Source organism: Mus pahari, chromosome 7 (assembly GCF_900095145.1).
Source record: "Mus pahari chromosome 7, PAHARI_EIJ_v1.1, whole genome shotgun sequence".
NCBI classification, from domain to species: Eukaryota; Metazoa; Chordata; class Mammalia; order Rodentia; family Muridae; genus Mus; species Mus pahari.
In genome coordinates, this window is record NC_034596.1 from 112,775,657 (window position 1) to 112,784,204 (window position 8,548).

At 38.9% G+C, this 8,548-nt stretch overlaps 1 pseudogene; it reads right to left on the reverse strand.

Annotated features, from left to right (window-relative positions):
* Positions 1–2,708: 2,708 nt before the first annotated feature.
* On the reverse strand, positions 2,709–3,995 carry LOC110324141 (annotated as a pseudogene).
* Positions 3,996–8,548: the final 4,553 nt, after the last annotated feature.

Below are 8,548 nucleotides of genomic sequence, written 5' to 3' on the forward strand. Positions count from 1 at the left end.
GTTGTTCAGATAATAGAATTTCTGCATTGTCATTGATTCCAAACTGTGTGCTTTCAAAGTGTCATACTAGCACCTGGTGCTCAATACATTATATAATATATATAGCAATTTGGACAAGAAACCTTTTGTGAAATCATCTCTACCAGCTTGTCTGACTTCATTTATATTATTCTGGGGATGAGGTAAAGTAACCAGAAAAAAATGAACACACACTCTCTATATGTCACTGCTTTGAAATTGCTTGGTCCCCTTACCTGTCTCTTAAACACTGGCAGTTGTATGTAATCAAATTGTAACACCCACTGGCCCACTGAATCTTATAATAGTAAGACTTTTCTGATATGGGGTTGAGATCTCAGCTAAGCAGTTTGAATAGTCAGTGTCCATAAAAAATCCAGGAAGCAGAGTTGGTTGGAATGTACTAAATAGGAGATAAGGGAAGTGCATGAATTTTGGCTGATGACAGTGGAAAGTTTGCATGTTTTCACATATAAAATGGCATATTTTGTGGTTCAGCTAATATTTGATTTTATTCTTTGAGCATACAACACAGTGAAAAAAGTAGTAGTCCTAAAATTAGCCTACCAATTACTCAGATGTTGGCTGTGAAGAATTTGGGATAGTTGGTAAATTTATATCAGTTACTTTCAGTTGATTGTTTACTGGATATGTAAATTTATCTGTCTGCTTGTAGAATAATAACATATGTTTTAGTACTTCTATTTAAAATATATTACATTTATTATATGTGGGTATATATGTGAGCATTAGTATGTACATGTATGTGTGTATGTGATTGTATATATGTGTGTGCATGTGGTATAGTATACATGTGCAAACCAGAGGACAAATTGCTGGGGTCAATTTTTTCTTCTACCACAAGGGTCTTGGAGACTGACCAGGGCTTTCAGGCTTGGCAGCAACTGTCATGACTCCTAAAGCCACCTGGCCCTCTTCAAACTCTTAAGTTACTATATTTAGGAGAGAATTGCAATGAGCATTTTTGGCTAATATACTATGAATATTTGTTGAAGTAACAAATGCGTTTCTTTGTCTTTTGAGTCTATGCCTCACTAAGTAGCCCAGTCTGGCCTTGAAATTTTGTCATATTGAAAATCTTGTCATATTGAAGTGTGGCATGTGTGGTACTATCTTTTGGTATCCAGATTGCACTTTTGATACATTGTCTCATTTCAGAATTGTGGTCTTGGATAGAGACGAGACTTTAGGATGGCATTTAAAGTCATTAAATGGGAATTTCCTCAGCTTCGGTTAGAAAATGGGGCATCTTAATTATTAAAAAACCCACAGGCTCTTTTTCCCTTGTGAATAATGAAGATGTGTCACCAACCTACTGCTTGCTTAGTTCATTCCGGGTGGTTCCTAGGAATGGCACATGAATATTTACTCAGTAATATCTCAATTTTCTTCTGCTCTGTAGTTGAATCTTCTCTTAGACCTCACAAAGCCTTGGTCTCCTCTTCTCTCAGTGAAGTTTAGACAGTAGTTAAAGTGTCAAATTTTGGAAAGGAGAACTATATGTGAAGGAAATATTTGGCTTTTATTTTCATATTTGATTCCCAGTCTTCCAAGGAGAGAATTTAAATATTCTTGGTCTTTCTGTGAGCCAAACCCATCTTGAAGATTTCCACCATCAATGCGCCCAACGTTAGAATGACCCTCAGGAGCTTCTGTGTGTTATAGAGAGTGCTAGATATAGAGTGCTCTATATATGATGCTATAGTTCATCCTTTCATTTGAAAAAGTTGAAAGAAGAGAAGGGAGGACACCCTAAATCTGACAAATGAACTCAGAAGTGATTTTTGCTCTAGATTCAAATATATACAACAAACAAATATGTTCAGCAAGCTTTCTGATAGTGACAATGATAGAAATTGCATAGCAATCATGATGTGTATATTCTTGGTCAAATGCTTTAGAAAGCAAAGGACTGGTCTGCATTGTGATTGCTATGGTACATTCAGCATTCCCTTATGTTGATTACATAGAAGTCCTTGTCATAGATAATTCAAGCATTAAAGGTAGTCTAGCTTGTAAAAGAGAAAACCAGCCTATATATGTGGGCATTTAGTTTGTATCAAGAGAGGGAAATATGAGGCCCAAATAACATGTTGGGCTTCAATATAGAACTGCCCGCACCTCCCATCCAAAATGGAGGGCAGAGGTATTTGTGATTCCCTCAGAATGCCATTTCTAAAATCGTTGTACAAACACATAATGACATGACATTTCTAATGTCAGCCTGAATCATCAAAAGGTGACAAAAAAGTCCCTGAGAAGATCCTGTCTGCCTGTGAAAGAACTAAATGTAAATTAAAAAGTGTTCATTACATGTTTTATGCTCTTGCCATAATAGTCTTCCTAATATATATTTGGTTGCTTTTATGTAATGTCATGTATTTGGGGTCAAGTATACACCTGTAAAATTAGTGCTTTTATCCACGCTATAAACATATCCATCATACCTCAATATTTTTTATTGCCTCTGTTATTATTATGTGACTACCTTTCCAAAGATCTTATCAATTTACTTGGCTGCCCTTAAGTATGCAATATGCAATATGCAATGTGGTTAGCTGTAGACACTATTAGCTACCGCAGAGCTCCAAAGTATCTAGCTTTTATAGGTTTTTTGTTTGTTTGTTTGTTTATTTGTTTTGAGCTCTCAACTTTTATTGGTCCCTCCCTCAGTTCTCTCCTTCTCTGTCTCGGTGCCTCAGAACGCTGGTGTCATTAGTCTCGGACACCAGTCTGCCATCCACGATCTTACGGGTAGTTGTCTTCAGCACAGTTTGCATGGAGTCCCGGGCATCGTTGAGACTGAAATCTTCTCCATCCTCCAGCAAGTGGCAGTAGGTGGCAATCTCTGCCTCAAGTTTCACCTTGATGTTCAACAGGGCTTCATATACCTGGGCCTGGCGCTGCCCCTCTGCCCGAGTTTGTGCCAGCTCTGACTCCAGATACAGAAGGACCCCATTGAACTGCTCCACCTGTGCCTTGTATTGGGCCTCCACATCCCAAGGCTGTTCTCCAGGTTGATGTTCTGGTTTTTCATGGAGTCCAGGTCAATCTCCAATGTCTGGAGGATGCGTCTCAACTCCAAGAGTGTGGACTCAGCGTCCCTGATTTCGGCAGACTTGGTGGTGACAACTATGGTACTCTCCTCAATCTGCTGAGACCAGTACTTGTCCAGTTCCTCGCGGTTCTTCTGAGCCAGTGCTTCATACTGGGCATGGATGTCCGCCATGATCCTGCTGAGGTCCTAAGATTTGGGGGGATCCACTTTCACAGTCAACCCAGAGCTGGCAATCCGGGTTTCCAAACCTTGGACTTCCTCCTCATGATTCTTCTTCACGAACAGAAGTTCCTCCTTGAGCACCTCGATTTCTGTCTCCAGGTGCAGCCTTGTGATATTGGTGTCATCTACCACCTTGCGGAGTCCATGGATGTCGCTCTCCACAGACTGGCGCATGGCCAGTTCAGTCTCATACTTGACTCTAAAGTCATCAGCGGCAAGGTGGGCATTGTCGATCTGCAGGACGATGAGGGCATTGTCCACAGAATTCGCAAAGATCTGAGCCCTCAGGTCTTCGATGATCTTGAAGTAGTGGCCCCAGTCTCTGACGCCCTGGGGCCCCTTCCTCTCCAGATGTTCTCAGATTTTGCTCTCCAGTCTCCTGTTCTCAGTTTTCAGGTTCTCCACCTTGTCTAGGTAGCTGGGCAGGTGGTCATTCAGGTCTTGCATGGTCTCCTTCTCGGTCTGGATTCCACCCATTCCCACCATGCCTGCGGACCCCACAGAGCCACCCCAGACGGAGCGGGACACGGATATCCGGGACCCGGAGGCCCCAGCACCTGCATAGACGCTGGCTGCGCTGCTGGCAGGACAGACCCGCTGGCTGGGAGTTCGCACAGAGCCCAGGGACCGGTAGTTGGTAGAGAAGGTGGTGGAGCGGGTGGTGAAGCTCATCTTGTCTGGAGAGGAGAGCGAAACGAGAGACCAGGACAGGAGTTCCGCTGCGGTCGCTTTTTTAGGTTTTACTGAAGTTTCATGTATTTTGTTTATTTTGTTTACCCTTCCCCTCAGTCCTTGGCAACACTCATTCTAAGTTTCTGCTTCTAAGATTTTGACTATGTTAGATTCCATATGTAAGTGAAATCATGTGGTATTTGTATTTCTGTGTTTGGATTATTTCACTTAGAGAAAGAAATTTTGGATTCAATTCCTTAGCAGATTGAAGATCTTCCTTCTTTTGTTTCAAATAAAAATATAAAAAGATCACAGAAGAAATCTTGCTCAGATTGCTCTATACAAAGAAGGAGGCACTGCTGGGGCTCTTACCAATAATCATAAAACCTCTACAATATTTCAGTCTGAAAAGATGAAAACGTACATAACTCAGCACTAACAACTCCATCAAGAATCACTGTGTCCAGTCAAGTATTAGTTTCTCTAGGGAGACCCAGTGAGACAATTGCAGTTGTCTTACAGTTTTTCTCTTTCTCATTGTGCTAAGGGAATGGTATGTGTGAGAACACCAAGGAGAGCTCTTACATTGTTGTTATATTGTGACCAGAAATATGTTGATCACCTTTTAACAAAGAAGGGGATGTCCTTTTTCAACAATATCGTAATCCAAACAACTTTCAAATTTGTATTAGAAAGTCACCTTTTTTGAAGGGTCATCTTACTAATAATGCAATGCCATCTGCAGGTATAAGATATTCAGTAAGAATCTATAACATCTGCTCTATGAGACTTGTACAAAGTTGCATTGCTTCTTTACTCAATGAAAAAAAAATATAGGACAATGATTGTTTAGAGCTATTTCTATGAAAGTCCTTAATCTTACCCAGAGCTATATAGTAGGCTCATTAGCAACCTATAAATGAGGTCAGCTTGCATTCAATGTCCAAAACCTTGATGTCTTGCTATAAAAGTTTGAAAGAATAAATTTTAAAGTATGTTATGTGTATAACATGCAAGCAAAGGGAGAAAGCTACACCAAAAACACAAATAATCAAAACTAATTCAAGTGTATTAGGACTAAACTGTCAAATAATGCATTAGCATCCATGATGTGCATTCCTTGGAAAGATTTTTACTTGTTAATAATTAAAAACAGAGTATAATATTTCATCAACTTACAGTAGAAAACTCAGTATATATTAAAGTTTTAAATGGCATATATAAATATACAAATAGATTAGATTCTAAATATAAAAATGTAATATGTTGTTTTAAAATATAATTTTTATGTGTACATCTTCTTTGCACTAGGAAAAGTGTTTTGATGAGCTGTGATAGTAGCCAGGAAGGCCATTGCTGACATACACAGACTCTGATATTTAGTCGAGTCATTTAAAAATTGCGACAATTTTAGTTGTTTCTTTATTTTATCAGGTTGTTTAAAAGCTGGATAGTTAATACCATATTTCTTAACTTCACAAATGGAAAGCAGAGACTTTAGACTGTAAACAGAAGTTTCAGGCTGGCCAAACTTTCTCTTGTTTGGAATTCATCTGTGGGTAAATTTCAAAACTGATGAGCACGAAGGCTGATTGGTTTTAGTCTTTATGTCATAGATATCACAGGCTACTGGGGCTTCATATTCCTCCCAAGTACAGTGTTCTCTTTACCCATCTCTCCTGATGTTTTTCTGCTTAAGAGATTCTCAAGCTGACCATATAAGCCAGATAATCCTGACTTATACCTGTTTAGCAGAATGAGACTTTTTATTTTGCTTGTTTGGTTTTGAGACAGGGTCGCAATTTGTAGCCATGGCTGTCTTGGAACTTGCTATATAAACCAGGCTGGCCTCAAACTTACAGAGATTCCCCCTACCTCTGGAGTGCTAAAATTATATGCCCCATCATGCCTGACACAGTCTTACACATGTTGCTGGTGGCTACAGTCATGCTATTGGGCATAATTAAGCAGTTACACATAGGGCCTATGGCCTTGCAGTCTAAACTCTTTACTATTTAACCCTTTGTTGAAAACATTTGCTGACCTCTGCTATACATTAAAAAGCATTTCTTTACATCTNTGAACAACATTGGCATTCCTGTTACTTGCTCCTGCTAGCATTCATCTATAATTCTTTAAAATTGTTTCCCCAGAGAAGCTAATTCATCAGAGAAATGACTGGAATTTGGAAAAGTATTAAGGAAAGAATGAGAAGAATACATGCATCTGAAGAAGATGGACTTGAAGGTGCTCAGCACATGACTGCGCTTTGCTGCCATCTATGGGTACCAAGAGCCCTCTGCGTTCCTCAGTCTTAACATATAAGTGGACTGAAATGTTTTCTCAGTTTGTTTTAAGTAAATAGACTTATGATGTACTTTCTGAATTTTTTTCTTCTGATAGTACATATGTCTGTTCACATTGAAATCATAGACACTGACAAATATACAGGAGAGAGGAAAGCTTTCAAGTAAGTGGTGATTCAGTCCTCAGGAAAATGCTATCAGGTAACGTGTGTGTCTGTGTGTGTGTGTGTGTGTGTGTGTGTGTGTGTGTGTGTGTGTGTGTACACAGCAGTATGTATAACAAATGTATTTTATGGAATAAAAACTTTTAACATAGCTAGTAGAGAGATATATCAGCTATTAATATACTGACTCTACCCCCAACCCTGCCATTTGCCTTGCCCTGTAATAACAGAGATGGGTCACTGTTTACTCACCAGCAAATCGACCATAGCTCCTTCTAACTCAGGCCTTTCAGGTGGCTTCCTTTGACATCAGCTGCTGTCTTCCACCATTTTTACTCAGTTTATTATTATTTTAACACTTGTTACAGAGATTGTTCAGTCCTTGAGTAAAAGCTCAGCCTAGATGTGGATGCTAAAGTCCTCAGGTTCAAAGATCTGTGCAGTTAAGCTTCATGGTGAGCTTATGAAAACAAGATGCATGCTGCTTATTTCTGTCTCAGACAATGATCCTCTATATAAATGAGTGAAGAAGTAGTAGAGGTGGTATAAGGAAACTCTGTGGCTCTGTAGTGATGTGTGGAGGAGCTGACTGTGGAAGCTGCACACACCCAAGATGGAGGCTGGACAAAAGAGTGAGCAAGGCCGAAAGACTCAATCATTCTTGGGCAGGGTACAGGAGAATTGCAAGGAATAAGAAAGTACTTAGTGACCATCCACATTCCACCATTTCCAGACATTTCTCTATGATGAGTAATTATTTATAAAAAATTAATTTTTTCTTTTTTATTAGATATTTTCTTTATTTACATTTCAAATGCTATCCCAAAAGTCCCTTATACCCTCCCCACGCCCTGCTTCCCTACCCACCCACTCCCACTACTTGGCCCTGGAGTTTCCCTGTACTGGGGCATATAAAGTTTGCAAAACCTAGAGGCCTCTCTTCTCAATGATGGCCGACTAGGCCATCTTCTGCTACATATGCAGCTAGAGACACAAGCTCTTCTTTTGACTTTAATAAGTATCATTCTATAACTCGAGGTTGACAGACATAGATATTTACTGTTTTTGTTTGTTTCTGCTCCCTCACTGTCTCCCCTTTCCCCCCTCTTTTCCTTTTTGTGAAAGATATAAAATCCAAGACCTCTTAAATACTTGGCCAGTGCTCTACTGCTGAGCTATATCTCTCACCCCGCCTCTACAATCAAATTACCCTGAATTCCCTGAAAAATAACCTTTAGGTAGAGAGAAGTCCTGTAATGTTTGTTATCTATCCACTTACCCTTCTATCCTTCTGACTTCTTATTGCAAAATATTTATAAGTTCACATGAGTTTTCTTGATATTTATATATTTATTATATATTTATAATATTTATAGCCACTTTTTATAGTGAGAATATATTGCACAGGTAGAGTACAATACCTAAATGTGTAATATTTTTTAAAAACTCCAGATAATGACTGTTTATGTAGCTGGAAATTTAGTAAGTGAATAAATACTCAAGGAACTGTGTTTGCTGTGCTACTTGTAGTAATGGAGTACTTAGCAATCTGAGGTCAATCTTAACAGACCATGCAGCTCATGCATTGCTATGGGTAGGGGTATCATTAGTTATGACTCATTGAAATGCTTTAGTTAGTCACCACATCCTTCTACTTTTGAGACTTGGTAACTCTGGACTCAAAGAACCAACTCATATTGAAAAATGTTTCAAATTTCTCTGTCCCTTCTTATTAACATATTGTAGACAAACAGAAACAGGAGATGAAGAGAAAGTAGAACTGTTTTGACCAGTGCTACACAGACAGCTGCTGGAATATGACATGCTCATGAAGTTAATTTTCTTTTCATGAAACTCATCATATTCTCCCTTCATTAGAATTTTCTCTGTGTTAAAACTTGATTCTTAATATTGGCACTACATTTGAAAAGCTTTGACCCTTTTGTAAGATATTCAATTCTTGACTCCCTTCTTTTTAATTTTCTTTAGTTTTAAACTTTAGAAGACATGGATATTAATAGCAGTTCTACCAGTTATGTTTTTTCTGACCATGACCAGTAAACTTTAATCATCTGTGCCTTTCAATT